Source organism: Larus michahellis, chromosome 6, assembly GCF_964199755.1.
Source record: "Larus michahellis chromosome 6, bLarMic1.1, whole genome shotgun sequence".
Taxonomy (NCBI): Eukaryota; Metazoa; Chordata; class Aves; order Charadriiformes; family Laridae; genus Larus; species Larus michahellis.
In genome coordinates, this window is record NC_133901.1 from 4,464,051 (window position 1) to 4,486,312 (window position 22,262).

The window sequence follows — 22,262 nt, forward strand, 5'->3', positions numbered from 1 at the left end:
CAATCCTAAGACAGTCTAGGGATATAGCAGAGACAGAGCTTGTACAAGGAGAGAATATATTTTATATTAAGATATTTAAAAGAGCAATAAACCAGCAGTAACGGGTGTTATGGAAAACTCCTCCTCCCACAAACACCGTGCCAGCATCAGGACGGGTGCAGTCCGTTCAAGTGCCATCGAGATGTGGGATTCAGAGTATGGTGGAGGAACAAAGAAAGGGGATTTTTGCTGTTAACCTAGTGATTTCATTGCAATTGAATTTTAGACCGAGGTGTTTAATTAAATAAAATAATTCGCGCTACAGCCAGCAGAGGGAGCATTTAAAACCAAGACTCGTTTGAAAAGGTGCAGCTCGTTTCTAAAAACACACTACGAAACCAAAAGCGTTATTGCGGGAACCGCACCAAAATATTTGTGCCAACCCCGACTTGTGAATTCACGTGTGGACGAGGCAGAAAACTCACGCTAGTGGGAAATTACTCAGCTGTCCTGCAAAAAAACCCCGAACGAACCTCAGATGAATCACTTTGAGTCCTTGGCACGCAGTAAGGATTTTTTCCAGGCGATCTAACTGCGCTTAGTTCAGATTTTGCAAACTGGTTGGGGCTGGGGGGTGTGTGTGTGTGATTTGGGTCTCGCTGCAGGCGTCTGGGCATGTTTCAGTCTGCAGGAGCGAAAGGGTGAGGGAGCGCACCCGGGAGAAGCCCAAGGGCACGGCTACCTGGTTGGGAAGGGCGGTATTTTCAGGACTATCTTCCTTGCTTTCATATACCTCTGGCTTTTCCAGTGAGGGATGCCTGGAGGCATAGCAGCATCCCGAAAAAAATCTACGGAGAGCCATGAGTGCCCCTGGAAAACAGTTGCGTTGTGACTCCCAAGGGGAAGACCTGGAGGAGGGAGGTGTTTCTGCTCTTCTGATGGTGCGTAAAGCAGCTCATTGTAAGAAAAAAGGGGATTTTTACAGGCCTTGTGCACCCTGCTGCTGATGCTGGGAGGAGGAGAGGGAAAAGGAAGAGGAAGAGGAAGAGGAGGAGGCCCTTCCAAGAGCTCCACTGGCAAAGCAGCCCTGAGCCTCTGCTCTGGGCCTGTGGGACCGGTGTTACGTGGCACAGTCAGCAGTTGAATTTTGGGTTATTTTAGCGATTGGATGACTTACCTTTGATGTTTTCTACGTTCCGGCCACGTGCAGACACCCTCCGCATCCTCTGCTCCAGCGCTTTCACCCCTGCGATGCAAACAGGCCATGGGTTATGAAAGGCTGCAAAGCACGAGCGGTTCCCCAGGGCGGCAGCATGCGTTTGCTATGACTGTATCTAATTCGGAGGGGTTTTTTCCCCTCCCTGCCCCAACCCCTGCTGGAAAGCATGCAGAGGCCAGGGGCAGAAAAGCCATCCCACCTCCCTGCCCCAGCTGGGTGTGAGAGGTCGGGGGCTGCACCCAGCGCCAGAGCTACAAAATCATCTATATTTCCTTTTGAATTCCCGTTTGCCGTTGCCGTTTTATCCGCAGAAGCGAAGTAGACTTTCAAAATATCATACCATTACATCTCAAATGCTGCTTTTGATCATCTGTGTGTACGGTCAAGGGAGGGAAGATGCTATTTGTTATTTTAGTCACTGCAATGCATTGGAGGCACAAGTCCAAGCCTGGTTTTGAGCACAAAGAGCTTAGTTCAGGTCGCGTATGATCTGCAATTCCAGGCAATCAATCAGAGAGCACATCGTGGATTGATACTTAATGTCCAGCCCCAGAGCCGTCAGCACACAGACAGGGCGGTCTGTATGCAAGGGCTCTCTTTGGACGCAGACTTCACGGGGTGTTGCCCAACTCCACAGTAGAGTTATGAAAATCAAAGATAGGGCTACAAGGGTGAAAATGGCCAATGTAACTGCGTGGCTCACCCTGGGCGATGCGGTGAAGCTGGCGAAACAGAAGCTTTTAGCCTGAGCCAATGTATATTTTTAAGCACGCTCTAAGGAAATATATATTATAGATTAAATTCATATAAATATATACATATACACACACACACACATATGTTGCAATAGTACAAACCTAGAACCACTTCATTAAGGATTATAGACTGACTCTAGGTTTATAGTGGTCCTTTTACTCTATTGCTATTGGCATGAATTTGGGCGCAGGCCTTCGATTTGGATGAGTGTCATCATGTTGATTTCTTGGGCTGGTGATCTTCTCACCTGGCTGAGTTTCCAAGGGTGTGCCTGAGTTCAAGCGAGATCTGAAAAGGTCTGTTAACCCGTCACCTTGAGGCAGATGCACATCTTTTCTTACATCAGCCACCCGCCCCATCTCTTTGGGCCTCTACTTCGAAACGTTAATCCCAATTTTGGCTGACTTTTCAGTGTCACCCTGAAATGCAGCTTTACCCCGAGTAGCATTTACTCTTACCATGCCTGCCCAGAACTGTCTCTCCTGAGCTGTGAAAAGTCGTTTGCTGTTTGCATATTAACCCAGCAGAGCCAACGCAGCTGGCTGCTCTTCCTCCTAAAGCTTCCTCAACAGCCTTGTTTACGAGCCTGTAATCAATTAATGGCAGCGGGGTTAACCCAGGAGTCACCAAAGAAAACTTGACCCAATCTCAGTTTCCAGAGCTGGAGTTGGGAGTAAAACCAAACTCTCTTTCAACTTCCAAATCAATCAGGGCCCAGAAATAATTATACGCCAGGATCCCTCATGAAATTTTCCAACTGAAAAACAAGTCAAAGCAGAAGATGCTTTTTCCTGTCAATACCTCATCCTTTTCCCTAAGTAATGTCTCAGGAGCCAGGGATCTTCACAGAAGATGCCAAGAAGGGAAAAGAAAATGTTAAAAAAAAAAAACAAACAAACAAAACACAACAAAAAGCAGCGAGGGTTGGAGATGAACAGGGCTAAACGTTCCTGCCGGCGCTAGCCCTGGCAGCAGGAGCTCTCCCACGGGCAGGGGCGGCTGTCGATGCCCAGGTAGGGCTGCGGGGAATTCCACCGCTTCTGTCACTTCTGCCTCGGCTCCCGAGCAGCGCCTGGGCGCCCGCCAGCTCTTCAGAAACCGTCAGGCAGAACAATGAGGGCGTTGACTCATTTAGGCTTGCAGGAAGAGATTGTGAATTTAATCAAAAAAAAGCTACGTTGCAGCCCCGGGGAGCCCTTCTTCTGCTCCCCAATTGGAGCCGGAGCAGCCAAAGGCTGGGATTCGGGACCGGCCCGGCGCCCGGCTGCCTTTCACTTCAGCTGCGTGATTTCTATGGCCCGCGTGTGCCGAGGCACCGCACAAGCCCCCGGTTCACCCGAGTGTCAGCAGTGTTTATTCAGGGAAGGATTTTAGTACATAAACGCCCCGTCAGGAGCTGGCGCTTGCACTAACTGAGCAGGTTGGATGGTTTCTTCCTGGACCGTGTCCTGCAGCACCCCGGCTGCTGCAGGCCTGGGAGCGTGGAGAGTCCCCTGAAAATACTATACTCCTCACAAGAAGAGCTGGGGAGACTTAGCTGTTTGGTAAGGAAGAAGTTAGATGACATATTGGCGTTTTAGGACCTTAACTACAGTTCGCTGCAGCCAACAGAGAGACCGATGTCCTAAGGAGCTCTGGGCCCAAGGCTGGTGGAGAGGGAGCCCTGAGACCCCAGTCATAAGGGTCTGTGAGCACCCAGCGTCTCTTGAGCTTTGTCACAGTGAGGTTTGAATAAAGATACAACTAACTCAGATTATAAAACTTTTGCCCACGTATTTATGGTTGCTTTACCTAATGTGCCGGTGAAGGAGCCTCTGACACCAGAGCAAGGAAAGCCGTAACTGGCACAAACAGACAGGGCATAAATGGGATCTTATTCTCCTCTTTTGAACAGGCGAAGTGGAACACAGGCAGGTAAGGTCAAAACTTTCAGCCTTGGTGCTTTCCGCAAGACCAATAAATTAATCAGCCAAGGAAAGCAGGAGACGGGACTTCTGCCCCTTCTCCTCTCTGCCCCACCGCTCGCCTTGTTTCCCCTTCCTCAGACGTCGGACAAGAAACGAGCCAGTGTGGTTTCAGTAAAGAGTGCTTCAAATGCTCAACGAGTTCGCTGCTCGTAACTAATAAGGAAGGAGGCTGGCCAAAAAGCCCTGCCTTGTTTCCTGACTCAGCCCGAGCTGTCATGCCCTTCTGCAGCCGCCGTGAACGAGAGGTCGGCATCGCTCTTCCAAAGCCATTAAATCTTGGGAAATGTTAGGAATCAGTGCAAACCAGGGTAGTTTTGCTCTTTAGCAACACCTTGCTAGCGGTATCCACATTTCACCAGCCCAAACCAAATCCCTTACAATTAAGGAAAAGAAAATTTTTACGTGCTTTAAAATATCCTGTGTATCAGAGGTTTCATTTTCCCCGAGCATAGAAAGTTTTGGTTATGTTTTCTCTCTGAGCCGTCTTGAGCAATCATCGTTAAGTGAAATGAGTCCAGCTGGGCAAAGTTGCCTGTTTTATACACTCTTTTTACAACTCTTATCAGGTCTAACAAGAGGGGGTAAAATGTTGCAATCAAACGGCCCCCAGACAGAGATATCACCACTCCTGACACTCCCATTCTTAAAAACACTGTTCTCCCACTCTATGCCTGTAATTTCAGCTTTTTATTATTGTTGGGATGTAATGCGCCAGGTATTTAACAGGTTTGCATGCAGCACAGCTTCATCTTTCTTTCTTACCCTTTTATTTCTCCTGCCTCTACCTCTTCATGCTTTCAACATTTGTTATCTGTGGAAATACTTTCTTGGTGGCAGCCACAGGTAGAGAGAAGGTTTAAACTAAGGGTGACAGGGATTTCTGTGAGGTCTTTGCAACAAAGAGGCACCAAGTCTCTCTTGCAGTGGTGTGTTTCAACCAGACTCTAACGTAGAATCACTGTATATATGACTCTAATATAGTCATGGAATGGTTTGGGTGGGAAGGGACCTTAAAGCCCACCCAGTGCCACCCCCCTGCCCTGGGCAGGGACACCTCCCACCAGCCCAGGTTGCTCCAAGCCCCGGCCAGCCTGGCCTTGAACCCCTCCAGGGATGGGGCAGCCACAGCTTCTCTGGGCAACCTGGGCCAGGGGCTCACCACCCTCACAGCCAAGAATTTCTTCACAATATCTAACCTACATCTCCCCTCTTCCACTTTGAAGCCATCACCCCTCATCCTATTACTGTAAAGCTCAGTGGTTTCAGAGACGCTGGCATTAGGCATTCTTGGATTCTCAGACTCACTGATAAGGCGAGTAACGTGAGTTTGCACAGTTAATACCAATTCAGGCTTTTTTTATCTTTTTTTTTTTTTCCCCCCAAAAAAAAATTTTCACAGGGAAATAACCACAGGAATTTGAGTGCTGTTTTCAACAGCGCTGCATTCCCTGGCTTTCCAACTTACTGTAACTACATTCTCTGCAAGAGAGAAGGGTAGATGGGGCACTGAGGGACATGGTTTAGAAGTGGCTCTTGTCAGGGTAGGCTAAAGGTTGGACTCGATGATCTTAAAGGTCCCTTCCAACCTCAACAATTCTATGATTCTATGATTCTAACTTTGCTTTTCTTGGATCCTTTATTTCGATTTGGGAGTGAAGAGGGAAGGACATTTGCGCTGCCTTTACCCAGGTCTGCTCCTGGGAGGCTGCCACCAGCGTGGCTCACGAGCCCGTGCCGAGGTGTGCAGGTAGGAAGGATCTGCCCAGATCTCCATCCCCTGAGCTTCCCCTCGCTACTTTTCATCACAGTTGAAGACAACTTTGTTTATAGGCAATAATTTCCATGGTACGCCAAGCCAAACGCTTGTTTATCTCGAACCGTGACCTAATAACATTGTCTAGGTACCCACAAACATTTTGAAGCTTGAATAATGTTTGCTTAATTCAAGTCCAAGTTCAAACCATATTCACCAAGAAAAGCGAGGTGAGGTTTTCCAGTATGGTGACACCTTCCTTTTCCTTCCTTATGCAATTAAACATGCAACTTGCTTGTTCCGATTAACGTAGTCTTTTCAGAAAAGTAAAATCCATATATGAAATCTAATAGCACAGGTAGATCTGCAGGGATTAACAATATGAAGGAGAACATTGTCAAGCATATAATGATATTTTGTGGCATTTTTGCTCCAGCTAATGCTTTTAATTGCATTTTCCAGTTTAATTCTAGTAGCCAAAGGCTCAATGCACAAGGCAAATAAAAGACAGGATAACTGGCATGCCCAAGAGCCTCTTTTCAACATAAATCAGGCAGACAGCAAATATGAGTTGAGCAAGGAGATCACCGCGTTGCAGTTTAATTCACTCAAGATTTTGCCGAAATTAATTTTACACCGCAGGATGGAAAAACAGGCCTGGGAAACGCATTGAATACGTCAGGAGGGCCTGGAGCCACGCTAACATTTCACACCAGCCTGAGAACGCTTGTAAGGGGACTGACCGGGGGGGAGCAGGACCAGATAGGGCCACCTGGCTGGGTGCACTCCTCCAGTCCCCGCATTTGCCTGAAGATGCATTGCTAAAAGATTCTTCTGTGATTACAGGTGCAATTAGTAAAAGGCTTTTGAAACGGAAAAACCTTCCTACAAACCCGACAGCAGCAACATTCTATTATCCATCCCCGGCTGGGCCTTTTTGCAAGTCCATGCGGAGGAGAACCATCGCCGCTGTTTCAACTGGCGTTTCGTATGTACGCAGGGAGCTGCAAGGAACAATTTGGCCTGTGAGCCCTCCGGGGCTCAGATTATCTTTATAGGCCTAGAAAAACACGCAAATACATGACCAGAGCTTTGTTTTTAAGTCCATCAGAGCTGCAAGGTGAAAGAAGTAAAAAGGCAAATACTCTTCCTTGAGTTTTAAGCCAAGGTGTGTCTTCTCCTGTTTGATCTACAAGTCCAGCCAGAGTAAATGAGTTCAAAACTGCTAACGTTCATTAACCATAGTAATTCGCTCATCCGTCTAAGTCCTATACGCTTTTTGTTTGAAGACAGAATAAATAGGTATTCCTGCTTATCGACACCGCAGAGCTTACACGGTTTCATTGCAGAAAGCCGGATTCTCGAGGGCTTTTCATGGCAGCAGCTGGAACGCAGCTGGGCAAATTCCCTGCTAGTGCTACCTGGCATATTTCTATTATCTTTGAGAGAGTTTTGCCCCTTTATGCCAGTAGACAGTTGACTCTGCTACGCGTTCATTACATCCAGAGTTCCAAAAATTGGCAACTCTTCACCCTTTTTTTTTTAAGCATTTTTACTAACTGTAAAGAAAATATGTCCGTATTTGGCTTCTCCGCAGATTATTTGGCCATCCAACCTAACAAAACACTACAGTGATGCTGTCGATCACATCCAGTTTCGGAAAGCCACGCTGCGCTGAGTACAGTATTTCCAGGCCGTAAGCCATAAAACAAGCCCGTTCCTGCTGCAGCTCATGTGGCTTTTGCTACGAACTGGAATGAGGGCAGGACCACATCCAACGCCTGGTCCCAAAGCCGCTCGCGCATATTCCAAACCCAAAAAATCATCAGCTGTAAAAACAAAACATTTGGGGAAACTCCAGTCGGGCAGCAGACTGCCAAAAAAATTTATTCTGTGTGTATGTGGAGCTGTTTTGAATTCCTGTTTTGCTCCGTGGGTGAGGACAGGTGGGTGCTAGTTCAAGGGGAACAGCATCCGAGTGACAGGGCAGTCCCCTTTCAGCATCAATAAGCCCTTAGTTTGACTTTGCTTTAGAGTAAGGCTGCACCCAAACATTGCAGAGCTTGTTCCACTAAATCCCTCGTTGTATTACTGAAGACCAGCTCCTGCAGGGCGTGACATTTCTCCCCGGCTTGACGCTAATCCCATTAGCCGGGTGAGTCTCCCAGCACAAACCACTGGGTTCTGTGATGTCCGCAGGCATCGCCCGCGTTGCCGGCGCTGGGTGCGATTCCCGCCCGTGTCTCGCGCGCAGAGGTCTGTGCGCACCTCCACGCGCTCGTACGCTCAGTTTGCAATCTTCGGTTCAGATCAGCGTCACCGTGAGCGCTCCTTTACAGTCAAAAAGGTGGTGTTGTAAGGGATGAGAGCCAGATGGTCCGTGTTTATCCAGTATCTGTGATTTCATAACACTTCGCTTGCGAGTCACGACTAGATTATTTCAGCTGCCAAGGGCACGGCCCAAGCATCAAGCTGCGTTCCCTCCGCTCGGTGCACTCACAGCTCTGAACCGAAGGAACGTTAAATTGCCGTGACTAGGCAGAAGTGCTTCAGAAATATGTATTTTGCCTTTTGAGAACTGGATTTCACAAATAGAGAGCGCATACCTTAGAAATGCCCCCCGGGGCACAGAAGTTCAGTCTCTGGAAGCGATCGGCTGTGTGCCGATGGAGGAGTGCAGCACGGTGCTGACCACTGGCTGACCTTCCTGCCGATGCTGCCTGGGTCAGGATGAAGCACGGATCCTTCTGCTATACAGATTTAGCAGCATTGATACTGTTAGGTTAATTACGGATGTCTTAAGCCGAACACAACCTAAGACCTTTACATTTAGTTGAGCTAGCGCTTCCTACACTTGACATTTCTGTTCGGAAGACACCTATTTTGTCCCCAGTCACCCAACACCCTGCTCACTTTCTCTTACCTTTACAAGACTTTTGCATTCACCATAGTGGCTGAGAGTCCATCAAAGAGCCGCAATTAGGTGAGAAACCCTGGAAGCCAGGTTGGACATTGTGCCTTCTACCTACAAGAATCGGAGAAAAAGAAAGGGGTGAATACAGTAGATTTTGCAAGGACGGCAAAGTCTAGGGGTCAGCGTAAATACACATTGAACATACATCAAGCCTCTGCTCCAGGCTGTCAGAAACAGCAAAGTAACCTGTCGGGGATTTTGGAGAGCTAAATAGAGAGCCACATTTCCTTGAAAAATATATTGTCTATGTTAAGAAACTTTAATACTATCTTATATGCAAAACAGATAACCGGTGCAACTACAGTAGAACTCCATCTGGGAATGGACGTCATTCAGAGTACTTAAAGCAAAATAAACAAATTTTTGCTAAATGCGGCAAAACCCAGGATTACTGTGCGCTGGTAGGAGTTAGACAGACTGTGTGCAGGTATTCGAATATACGTATATTCAGGCAGTGGTGCGCATTCATTCATACACCTCTATATCTATGCAGACATGGAGATTTTAAGTCTGGAGCAGCACCACGTGCGAGGATTATCTGATTAGTAGAGTTTTGAAGTAATCTGTTTCTCATGACATTCCTTCCCTGTGCAAAAAAAAAAATAAAAAAAAATAAAAAAAGCAAAAGCAGAGGTTTATCAAAGCATCAATAATTCAGTCTTAAAAGTCAGTTCTCACAAAGTGCTCTTCAGGCATGAATTCTTCATAATCCACCTGTGGGGGAGCTGGGTGCTGAGATTTCTTCCACCTGATGGTCCCCTTGAAGACAGGGACACACTGCGGTAGAAAATACGAATGATTTGGCTAAAGTCAGAGAAGAAATTCAACCAAGAGCCCAGTGTAACTCTCGGGAGCTCTGGGCTGGCAGGTCTCTCCCTGGACCACACGTCTCCATCAGTTCCATGCAGTTTACACCACCTCATAGAAATAGGGGACTAATCAAGCATTGCTTAAAAAATATATACTTGTTAAAGAAAACAAAAGCAAGTTTCCAGCCCTAAAAACTGTAATAAGAAGTTCAGAGCTGAGAAAAACCCAAAAGCAAGGGAAGGGAACACCAGATGTTTTCTCTTTCAGACCTTTGGGGAGCTGGCCGCCTCTCGCTCCGGGGAGGATGCAGCCATCCAGTCTTCAGCCAGATCTAGCCACGAAATCAGGTCAGAAGGAATTTTTTCTCTCTCCATGCACTCCATCATGAGCAGTGACAAGAGCTGCTGGACTCTGGAGCCTCACCTCATATAACACGTTACACCTGGGCTGGCTCTAAAGAGGGGAATGGACAAAATCAATAGCTCACGAACTTCTTTCTAGCGGGATGCAGGCGGGCACCAGCGGCTGAAATGTCAGGCTGAAGGCACAGCTCCCACTCCTCGTACGCTTGCAAGCCATGCCTTCGCACAGAGCATCACCGAACCGCTTTGTTCACGTACAAGTCTCCGGATTTACGACCCGTTACGTGGCCACGAGGATCAGACACAGCCTAAGTCAGACAGGCAGCAGAGCAGGATAACGAGCGAGAAATGCAATTTACCCTTCGGGGGCTTGTTTTGATTTACAAAGTGCAAATGAAGCAGAAGCTATTGCTTTTCCCTACAAATCTTGCCTCGGGAACATTTATAAAATTCTGGAGACTTCCTGTATTGCATTTTAAGAACCATAACCCGGAGCCCCTGGCACTCAGCTGGCTGGCAGTATTACCTCTCTCCGATTGAAGCACGGGCTTTCGAAAGAAGGAAGGATGTTGTTAAACCTATTCTGAAGTGCAACAGGTTATTTCTGAGCAAGGCAATGATGCCTCTGTGAATTTGCTGCCTCTAACCTTCAAAAAGCTTCAGCAGTGAGGAAAACACATTCACTTTGAACACAAAGAAACTTAACAACCCGAAGCAACTTGTTGGGTGGTTGCACCGAGTTCTCCCGGCTCTTTTTCCTCATGGCAGATCCAGGCTTAAAATTCCCAATGGCAACAGAATTGACCTGATTCCCGCCGCTCTCCTGTTGCTCGCGTTCTTTCTGCAGTGCTGTTTGCGATGATGGGGATTAGAGAGCGGGGACATGTTTAGCGGGGAAGGAGCATCGCTAATCTACACTGGGGCTTGAGTCTGGGCTCGCATCTCCGTTGGTCCTGTTTGAGTAGGGGCCCGTTCCTACATGGCGGAGGCAGGAAAGTAAGCACTTGTGCGGTGGAGAGAAGGAGATTCCTCCGTGTGCTTAACCAGATGAAGCATCAAAACCCACCTCCGGAGCTGCGGCCCTGTAAATACTGGGGCTTGACTCACTTCTTTCAAAACAACGGGGTGCCTCATCTGCAGGCAGGAAGCCGGGCTTGAAAAGGGTTTTTTTTTTTTGTTTTTTTTTTTTTTTTTACAAACAACGTGCTCACATCTGCTTCCCTTCGTACCAAAACTTCCCTGCCAGCCAGCTTCCACCTCCTGCTGCCATAGCCCCGCTCCAGGCCCAGCCCCCAGCCCCTGCCCTGCTCCCCCTGCGTATTTACATACCTTGCTTACCCCAGGGATGTTGAACTTTCTGTGGGAAACATCAAAGGGCTCTACTGCATTGTCCTGCTAACGATTTGTAAGCATATTATCTGCAATCTCTGCTCTCCCCATCCAGCTATTGTGCTCCCTTTGGAATAAATACCTACGTAGCCATGTCACAACCCAAGACAAGCACAAGAAAACAGAGAGATTACTCCTAGAAATACCATTTTTCTGTTTATAATTTTCAGGCTAGAAATATAAGCACTTATACGATATGCGCATTCTTACACAACAGGCACATAAACAGTCAGGCACTTTCAGGATCTATCTGATTTGCCATACCTGTACACAGCAGTTTTAAGGAATGTGAGCAATTCTTTCCCCAAAATTTGATTCATTCTGAATGTGGACATAGGTGGCAAACCGGAGATTTCTGCAGGCTGGGGAGAGCTGCCGTGCATCTTCAGGTACATCCTCAAGTGACCCTGGAAAAAAATTTTGAGCAAAGAAAGAGGATATGACCACAGAAACCAGGCTATGTATGGAATATTTATAAAATATTTCTAATCTCCACCCTCTGAATGTCTTGTCAACATGAGGAAATTGCTGTTTAATAACCAGTTCCATAGGCTGGCTGCAAAAAAGGCTTCTCTAAACAAGCATCCGTTGCTTGTGGACAAACTGTCCACAATTAATTTTAACTGAAACAAAATTAGAACCAGCACCTCCTCCTTGTGATAGAGAGGTGGTTAACATGTCTTACGAAGACACATTAAACAAAAGGAAATATAGCTGTGTGGAGAGCTGAGTACTCTTTGGTTGTCCACTCCTGACAAGGGTCTCCAGCATATTCTCTCTTCTTGGACAATCCTGCCGGAGGCAGCCCTGACAACCCTTCTGTCTCGAGCTGTAACAGCAACTCATTGTCTTCTGCTATCCTGTAATTAAGTGAAATCTGTATATCCATCAGCAATCAGCAGAACAGTAGCACTGTCAGACATGGTGGGCTCTACAGTCGTCTCACTGCTCAAATTAAGATTGCGACTTCACACCCCATTCTCCTATTTCAGTTGATAACAGTGAGTTCAAAGGTCCCGTGTTTTCTGTTTTACGAGCTAAGATGTAGCCTCAAGAGATGTCTCTATTTAAAGTTCACATCTACCTCACGATATTCACAACTAACCCACGAGGCGCGCTTCCCCAGCTCCACTTTCCACTTTTCTCTCTCTCTCTAAAATACGTTACAGGGAAGAAGGACCTGTATTTCCCTAAGTAAGGCAACTGTCCTTTACACAGCTGGGCACTGGCAGGGAGTAATGTCAGCATAGTTTAAAGGTGGTTTGGAAGCCATGGTGGAAGGGGTGGATGGCCCCAGCCCACCCTTTCGTTAAAGGGGAGCTCAGGCCACAGCCATGGATGAAGGTTTCTCGTCCTGTCCTGCACCACCTTGTCCTTAATTACATCAGCAAAACTCTTTGTGTTACCACACCATAAATCAGACTTGGGGACTGAAGATGATTTCTTTCAGACCTGGTTGAAAAGGGGCTGGGAGCTGTAAACTGGTATTATAGAATCACAGAACGTGTTGGGTTGGAAGGGACCTTTAAAGACTGAAGTCCAACCCCCCTGCAGTGAGCAGGGACATCTTCAACTAGATCAGGTTGCTTAGAGCCTCATCAAGCCTGGCCTTGAATGTCTCCAGGGATGGGGCATCCACCCCCTCTCTGGGCAACCTGGGCCAGTGTCTCACCACCCTCAGTGTAAAGAACTTCTTCCTAATGTCTAACCTAAACCCACCCTGCTCTAGTTTAAACCATTGCCCCTCGTCCTATCCCTACATGCCCTTGCAAACAGCCCCCTCCCAGCCTTCCTGTAGGTCCCATTGCCATTGGGACAGTCAAACCACCATCCTGGAGAAGCTGTTGATGATGTCTCTCAAGCTGTGTCTGCCCTTGCTTGGCCTTAGATGAGACCTCCCAGAAGGGCACTATGGCATGGACATCCTCTCCTAGTGCTTGGAGGACACCTCAAAATGTAGCTGGTTGCAGAAACAGAAAGCGGGTTCAACTGAGGCTTCATTTACAGCTTCCTTCACGGAGAAGCAACACTAAACACGAAACTGCAGGTAACAAAGAAAACAAAAGCAAAACCCCCAAAAAAAATCCTTCTGGAGGAAATGAGTGTTGTGTTTCTCATAAATATCCGAAATGAGTATTTCATAACAGATAAGCATTAGCCAGATCTTTCCCACTGATCTGTTTGACAGGTGAGTTTCAGCAGCCTGAAAATTTGTAAGAGGGGGGAATAGAAAGCCATTCACTGAGTCTTCCTTTTTTTCTCAGAAGTATCAACTTAAAAGAAACCAGAGCCTGGAGATGAGCCAGATTCAACCTCTGCACTGACAAAAAGACGCTGGAGTAGCTAAGGCTGATGCTGGATGGGCAGCTGAGTCCATCCACAGCCAGGGAAGGGTCCTCCTTGCCCGGCACTGGCTCCCACCGCTCCTTGCTCTGCCCTGGCCTTGCTGGGCTCTTCACTTCGTTACTAACCCAGATAACTATTTGGTTTATTTGCTGGGTTAATGAGCTGTACTGGCTCTGATGAGCACCAGAGCTGATCCAAGGTAAGCAGCAAAAGCATGGGTCCAGGAGCAAGAAGGGAGCGAGCACCAAGCGGGGCTTTTTTTTTTTTTCTTTGAGAAGGGGTGAACACGTCTAACACCGCACTGCGTGTCTCACAAGCACCATTCACCATTTCTGCGTTTTCTGCCTACGTGGGTACGATATCCTACCCGATTATCACATCCCGCCCCTACCATTGACCCCAACAGCAGCTGGCCAAGAGGGAGAAGTTATTATCGTGATGCCGGATCATCGGCTCTTGGTGTTTTTCTTTCACAAAATTGCATCTGCAACATTAAGGTGCACTTTTTAAAAATTAAGCCCTTGAGTCACTCTCTTCTGCAGGAGAGCGCTCCGTTTCACTGCTGCCGCCTGCCACCCGCACGCTCTCCGTGCTGGGAACGGCTCTCTGCTGAGAGGTAAGCTGTTATGTTGTGATATTTCTTCTCTAGGTGATTAAGGACCTAATTGTCCCAAATATATTGCTGGACTGTAGCCTTATGGAAGCCAAGGAAATCAAGTTCAGCTGCCTCCAAAAGTCATAGAAAGGAACATATTATTTTAAGCCAAGGCAAAGCCCTAGGTAATTGTTTTAATTAAGTCAGTCATGGAGGTAGTTTTACAATCTAACTGTGCTGAAGAACTATTTTACTGGCTTATTGCAGTCATCAATTATTTTTCAAGTGCCTTTTGGTGATAATTCTTCCTAGTTATATAGAAATTACTTTTGCATTTAATTTTTCCGCGTAAACATCTGTTTCAACGTTTTCCATTTTCTTCTTATCCCAAACCCCTCACAAATCCTTAACCAGCTTAACTGGTTATATAAATATATATATATACTGGTTTTATATATATATACACACACACGCTCACAATCCAGAATTATCCAGAAGAAGAAACTAAAGCAGGGCAATGTTTTACCAGTCAGAGAGTATTGACATACACCGTAGACTTCAAGCTGTGCTTCTCCATATCTCGCTGCGTATGTCCGTGTATCTTTAATAAGGACACAAACATCCTCCACGGCAATCTCATGCGCTGATTCTGCCAACGCAAGTTTTCAACACTCAGCGGTAAAAAGTTTTGAAATGGTTTTACTGTTGCGAAACATTTTACAGGCAAGTCTGGATTCCTTTAATGTCTGGGTTTATATTTGAACCTCCAGGACATGCCTTCGTTGTATTTCCAGTCTTTCCTCCTTCACTGTAAAATCTGAAAAATTATATTTTCTTGTCCTTATGACATCTAAGAACCTTTATAAACTCTAGGAGCCGGGCCTTAAAATAGGTCAACTATATCGAGATGATGTCATCATATGGATATTTTCTTTGGCAGAAAAACTGCTTTAAGTGTTTCCTCCCATCCTTTGCTGCCCTGATGCAGCTTGCGGTGCTTTCAGCCGTGTCCCTGCAACGGTTTGGTGTCCCTGCTGTGAAACAGCTCCCTCAGCAACCAGAAACAACACAAGCTTTTTAAAAAGTGGGGTTTTTTACGTTCTTCTGTGATCTGTCTTTGCATGGTGGCCCCACTGACAGTCATCCTGGTCGGCTCCAGCACAGCATGGGAAGGACCGGCCAGGCCCTGCCGCTGCCCTGGCTGCAAAGGAAACCTTGGTAAAACAAGCAAGTGGATGGGAGGTCTTGGGGGGCTTATAAGGCTTGCCTGGCTCCTCTGCAGACATGGGGGCAGCAGGGATTTTCAAAGCCTCCAGACCCTACCCACCGCAGGCCCCTTGCTCACACCCTACGTGTCACCTCTCATCGCCTCTCCCTCATGTTGAATGACCTGGTCATCTCTCCTTTTCCCCCGTTCAGAAACTGTGCCTACGCTAAGGTGAGGACAGCACCTGAGGAGCTCCTATTGCCAGCTACAGAAAGACCCAACAACCCTAAAAATCCACTTGGAAGCACCATCTGGGAAGCATCATAGGGATTCCTGAATCCTCTGCACTCTGGTCTGAGGAGAAACCTGGGATAAAGAAGGCTGGGACTTTGGTAGGGCTCAAAGCACTTCTGGGAAGTCTCCTTCCTTCTAAGTGTTGACATCTTGACATCTTATGTTTTGTTTTCAAATGGACTTTATTTGCATTACCTGAATCAACTTCCAAGTTAATACGTTACTTAACAACTCCGTGTGACCAGAGTAGTAGTTAATCTACTGATATTGTTCTGGTGTTCAGGCAAATAAGAGTAATGACTGAACAAAGCTGAATATCGAAGTTGGGAACGTTTCGCTTGCTGACATATGCAAAGGTCTCCAGGGCTGGCTTGGTGGACGACTCCTCTAGTAACTCACATCTCACTGCTAGCTAAAAATTAATGGGGGAAAAAACTGAAGTGCTTTGGGTTATTCAGGATGAGGTACCGGGTTACGTATAGCAATCACTGTCACAGCTCCAAACCACTGATTTTTAAAAAAAAAATAAAAATGCTATGTTGTCCACTTTAAGATTGTTTACATTAGCTATTTATTGTCAGGAATCTTTTCCAACTTCCTTCCCAAGTAAATAAGGAAATCCTGTTTTGAAGAGGCTGGGGAAGTGTGGTTTTTATTCCCAGACCCTCAAGTTCTTATGTTGCAAACTGGTGTCAGCTTGAGTTTACCTTGGAAAATTTGAGTGAGGAAAAGTGAAAAACTTCGCCCGAAGAGTAAATACACCGCAGCTCAGTGAAGTACACTGCAGTTTACTTTTAGTTAAGTATTGCTATAGTTATAAATGTTTTTTTTCCAGTTAAATATTACACAACTTTCGAGTCGGGATGATGAAACTAAAACGCACGCTGACCCAGGAGACAGCTTCGCTTTCTATTCTTCCTCCAGCCCTTTTCTGTTTACTGAGTTTCAGTGCCGCACAAGCCCAAGAAAAGACCTTGCACCTGGCAAAATCTGCAACCTGTAAACAACGCCAGGCCAATTCAGGCTCCGTCCCTGGGGCACTCTGGGCACAGAGCTCTTTTAATACTCTCCTTGCCAGCAGGAATGGGGAACTTCTGCTCCCCACTATATAATGACCCATTTTTCGGGACAGAAGGAAAATGCATTTACTGTTCCGTGTCCCTGAAAAGGCAAACCGGCCACCGAAGACCCAGCTACACAAAAAGGTAGCTCTGTAATGCCATTACAATGTTTGCACGACATTTGTGGAACACCTTCTCTAACATAAAAGCATAAAGTTTTTACCACCACTGTGATACAATTGGCATGTTCGCCGAGGCCAACGTTTCCTTTTAGCTTTGCTTCAACTAACTGATAACCCAGCAATCTGCACAAGTAATTCAAGTTCCGCCAGTCTTGCACGGACTTTACTGCCCCGTGTTTCCTGCTCACCGAGCTCTCGACAGCCTTCTCCACCCCTCACTAACCTGGGCGGCCCATTCTGCCCTTGATAACCAGTTACAGGAACAGGGAAGGGGTTCCACCTAAGTAAAAATCCTCCCCAGCTGCTTCTCCCAGTTTCCTCTGTGCCCGCAGCATTTTGCTGCCGGCTGGGAGAACACGTCGGAGTGGGAGCCCCGGCCACCAGCGGAGGGGTGCAAATGGCAGGTTCCCTCAGCAAGGAAGCCGAAATCTCGTTCAGTTCTGTGCTTACAGCCTTATTATTGGTTTTAATCTGTCCCAGGAGGAAACCGTAGCCCAGACGAAGACAGACGGGTATGTGACAGATGCTTTACCGTGAAGAAGCCTCCAAAAAAAGTCATTTCTTTGCATACGTATCTGGCAGCCTGAAGAGAAATCTTTGTCTTCCATTCTCAGTGGAGGTTAAAAGCACTCACCTGTGATAAAGATAATCAAATTCCACGCTTCGAGGCTTAAGCTGATTGCTTAGCAAGGCTTTTCTGTGTGCCAGGGACAATTCTTCCTCTTTCTGCAATGTTGCAGAGGCAGCTAGGTGGGTTATGGACTTCCTCCCAGCTCCCCCCAGAGCTGGGGCCGCAATGAACCTGTTTCAACATTATCACTTTGTTAAAATAAAATAGAGAGAGACTGAAAAGTGGCTGTAAACATCCCCTGAGCTCCGTTAGCAAGGGGCCCTTAACATACCATTGCAGTTCACAGGAAAATAGAACCATAGAACAGTTTGGGTCGGAAAGGACCTTCAAAGGGCATCTAGTCCAACCCCCCTGCCGTGAGCAGGGACATCTTCAACTAGATCAGGTTGCTCAGAGCCCCGTCCAACCGTTTTACCAAAACTCACAGGGAAATTTAGCATCGGGAAGGTGCTTTTTCCTCGTTAAGCCACAGCAGTTTAACAAACCAGGTTAGTTGCCCAGGACAGCGTAAAGCACGAGAGGTGAGTTTCCAGAGATGCTGCCGACAAACCTCACGTCCGTGGTTAATGATCTTGTGAGGGTGTACAAATCTAGAGAGTACTGCTGCCACGGCTCCTGCCGCACTCAAGAACTGGCTTCCCAAGCAGAAACATTTTGTAAAAAACTAAAGCAGCACTAATTCCCTTAAAGATGAAGAGTGCTCAGAAAGGACATTATACTGTTGGAAGTGCCGCTATGTAATTGACATAATGAAAAAGCTTAAAATATCTACAGTACATTAACAGGCAAAAGGTTAAGTATTTTGTCAGCTAAAAATGAGAGATCCAAAGCTAGATGTAGAGTGCTAATGCTCCAGCGTTATTGGAGACGAGCGTGGCATGCGTATGCACACATATTCCCTGCTCTATCAAATCCCCTGCTCGAGGCATTGAGAGAGAGATGACAGGCCTGAATAAATTAATTCATAGGTGCATTAGGAGCCAGCTAGACCATCGCTGTTATTTGTGTAACACCATGGGCAAAAAGGGCTGATAAACAGATCCTCACTCTGATCCCATGACAGTATAAATCACGATTTGAATGCGCAATGCTTTGCCACTGACAGTAAAACATGAGCTCTGAATCTGGCGCTTGGACCACGAAGGAATGAAGAAACCGCAGGAGCCAAGATGTGATGTGTCCCTGTGCACGCACGTGCAAAAAGGAGGACCGCGGCGCGAGGTTAACCCTGCGCTGGCTGCCACAAGCCATGATTTTTGTGCCTGCTTAATTGGGAGGCTTGAGAGGATGAGGCTGTTGGTGACCCGTGCCCCTGACGCGGAGCGTGGCAGTGCCCCACACGCGTACTGGGAGGCTGCGGAGGTGGGCATGGGCTGCCCCTTCCCTACGGGGAGGAGAGCAGACACGGCAATCTCGTACTGACCTCTTACAGCCAAATATTCAGCGGCTTCGTGGCAGGAACTAATGGCTGGAGTAGCAAAGCCCAAACCGACAGCAGCATTCAGGTGTCTCCTGGTGGGAATCGGGTCGCTAAATTAGGGGTTAGCTTGTGAAGGAAGTACCTGTACCTCTCCATGTACAGGAGAGGTGGGGAGGGACTCTTGATCAGGGAGGGGAGCCATAGGATGAGGGGTAACAATTTTAAACCGAAAGAGGGTAGATTTAGATGAGATATGAGGAAGAAATTCTTGACTGTGAGGGTGGTGAGCCCCTGGCCCAGGTTGCCCAGAGAAGCTGTGGCTGCCCCATCCCTGGAGGGGTTCAAGGCCAGGCTGGACGGGGCTTGGAGCAACCTGGGCTGGTGGGAGGTGCCCCTGCCCAGGGCAGGGGGTGGCACTGGGTGGGCTTTTAAGGTCCCTTCTAACCCGAACCATTCTATGATTCTATGATTAAGTGGCCACAGCATCTTTGGTGACAAAAAGGTCAGTCTGAGCCACGCTTCCAGGAGGTGGAAATCTACAGCCGGAAAACACGGCCATGGGGCTGCCCTCCTCTCTGGAATGGCTGAATTCCCTCTCCGCAACTACAGCACTGCAATTACACACTTACCTGTGACAAAAACCGCAGCCTCCTTTGCTGCTCGGCAGAGAAGTCAATGTGGAGAACTGCGACATATCAGAAAGTCAACTCTGCTTTCTCTGACTTGGAAAACGAGCCCAGCCCAGCTGTGCCGGGTGGCAGGGAGTGACGGCGGTGACAATAACAACTGTCTGCATCACTGGGAGAAGTATACGCACAAACGCGTGCGAGCCTCTGTCCTCCTCTGAAAACACCTTTGTCACTGCCATCACTGCAGTCAGTGAGGAAAGAGGAATAAGGACTTTTTCAAGATGCTCTTCTCTTCCCTTCATTTTCACACGTTTTCAGAGCCACTACAGATTCCTACCAGTCACCCCGCTGGGGGAGAAGCGCTGCCAGGTCCAGCGCCAGGTGTTGCCTTGACACGACAAGTGTCACAGGTCCTGAGTCCACAGGACAGATTAAGGTTTATCCCCAATTAAACGGTTCACCGAGTAAGCTTTAGCAGGATGAAGGAGCCAGGAAGAATCAGAGGGATTTTTCTGGGGAGCTGCCCCTGTCTAGCGCCACGCAAACAAACAGATCTTTGCTTTGTTTCAACGGGTGCTAACAACATTCCTTCCCAGTGGTGTCATGACTCCACGCTTCCACTGCGGTGAAATTTCATCAAAAGAGTAATTTTACACTCTCAGAACCTTGGAAACAAATTGTTTTCAGCGTAAGTTTACACCTATTAGAGACAAAAATGGATTGATTGCAGAAAAGTAAGCACTGAAAGTAGCAAAGATTTTCAAGAGTAGTCGATGGTGAAAGTGGTTGGAGTTTCACCCTCGTGTTACCCTACATTGTGTGGAAATCCATAAACGTGATCACTGTGCAACGAGATTTTAAGATCTGAAAACTTCAGAATGAAATGCGACATGATCATTTTTGGAAGAGGTGCATTCGAGTGGGTTTTTTTCCCTTGTTTTCCTAATTGTTCTCTTCAAAAAAAAAAAAACTTCATTAATTTTGCCTCACAACACTGGCACTAACTGGAAAAGCATTAAATCAGAGACATAGGGAATACCCATGGAGGATTTCAGATGGTGGGTCAGGGGGACATGGACCGTGCCTGGTAGACATCTACAAGCTGAGTACGTGGGTCTTGAAAAATCTTTCATGAATTGGGATGTTTACCCACAAAAATAGTTCTGTAACGAATCACAGGCTGGGGAGAAATCTGGAAAAACACAGAATAAAAACCAACTCCTAAACGTGAACAACACCCAGAGCGCTCTGTAGTGCCCTGGGCTTCCTTTCACTTTTGTTTCTATTCTCTTTGAAAGGAAACACCGCGGGAAGTTTTGTTTCCTTCCAAAGGGGTAGAACCTCCCTGAACACTTGTAATGAAAAACCACACAAAAATCTTTTCAGCAGGCAGGAATTTTCCTCCAAGTTAGTTTACCACCTTTCAATTGACTCTTCACATGGCTCCCTGGGATGAAATTTCTTTCTTAGGACTTTATGAACTGTGATAAACAAAGTAGGATGGAGGCAGGATTTTTTGTAGGACTCCTTAGTGCATGTGCTAAAATCTGTAAGAAACTGCCGTTCTGAAGCTGATGCAAAGAGCTACTTTGCGTTAAGTACAAGTGAGTCCCGCTCGCTCCATTCCAAAAGGGGCTGGGATGCTGCAAAGCAGAAGGAGCCCAAAAATGTCGCATTGACTTTGTTGAGAAATCAGAGGAGGAGATCATGAGCTCACTTTCAAGAAAATGTTAATCCTCCCCATCTGACATATGTGTTGGAATTACACAGATTGGAACTGTTTTGGCAAACGGATTGAACGTTACGAAGAGCCAGACAAATAAACTGCCTGCTGCCACGTTAAACGGGGATTCGGGGATCATTTTGCTACAGCATGACAGAAGAAAAAACAATGAATTTCCTTGTAAATGGTTGAATACAATGCAGTTACATCTTCTAAAGATCTTCTCGATAGGCTGGAGAGGTGAAGAGATCTTTGTTTTAGTTTTGCCCTGTAATTGTACTGAGAACTTTCACCTGCATCCTGGCACTCAGGGTATGGCTGTTGGGCAGGGGCCAAAATTTCATACTACCCTTGAAATCCCAGTTTTCCATGGCTGTGCTGTCAGCAGACCAACCATACCTCTGCCGATTTTAAAGCATCTGCAGATAATTATGAGGTTGCTTCTAATCCACAGCCTGTGTAAGGTGAAGGTATCAAAATCCCGGTGATCGGGGTGCCCGTGATAGGCACATCCTAAATCGGGCACGTGACTCTGGAAAACAGCTATCTGGGCTCAACAGTTTGGAGAAACGGTTGCAAGCGGGAGTCTTAGAGGTTTGAAAACCAACCCAACCAAACCTGAAAGTGACTTCAGATAAAGAAAGTCCAAAATGCGCCTGGCGTTCATGTCCTGTGACATGAAGCATGTCATGGCTGGGGGGAGAAGCTGTGCTGTTTGGGAGGTTCCAGTGGCGGCACTGAGCTGGAGTTAATGGCACAGGTGGAAGTTATCGCCCCACTGGCACTTTTCTGGGATGCACCAGCTCTACGGGAGAAGCTACAGAGAAGGAGGGTGGTGAGCCCCTGGCCCAGGTTGCCCAGAGAAGCTGTGGCTGCCCCATCCCTGGAGGGGTTCAAGGCCAGGTTGGACGGGGCTTGGAGCAACCTGGGCTGGTGGGAGGTGTCCCTGCCCATGGCTGGGGAGT

General features: G+C 47.1%; 1 long non-coding RNA gene across 1 annotated transcript; it reads right to left on the minus strand.

The window, feature by feature from the left end:
* Positions 1–5,175: 5,175 nt before the first annotated feature.
* On the minus strand, positions 5,176–17,696 carry LOC141744919 (uncharacterized). Its single transcript, XR_012587623.1, has 4 exons — positions 17,529–17,696; positions 8,598–11,616; positions 8,281–8,424; positions 5,176–8,178 (listed from the first exon to the last, which is right to left on the minus strand). It is a non-coding gene; the product is annotated as an uncharacterized LOC141744919 (long non-coding RNA).
* Positions 17,697–22,262: the final 4,566 nt, after the last annotated feature.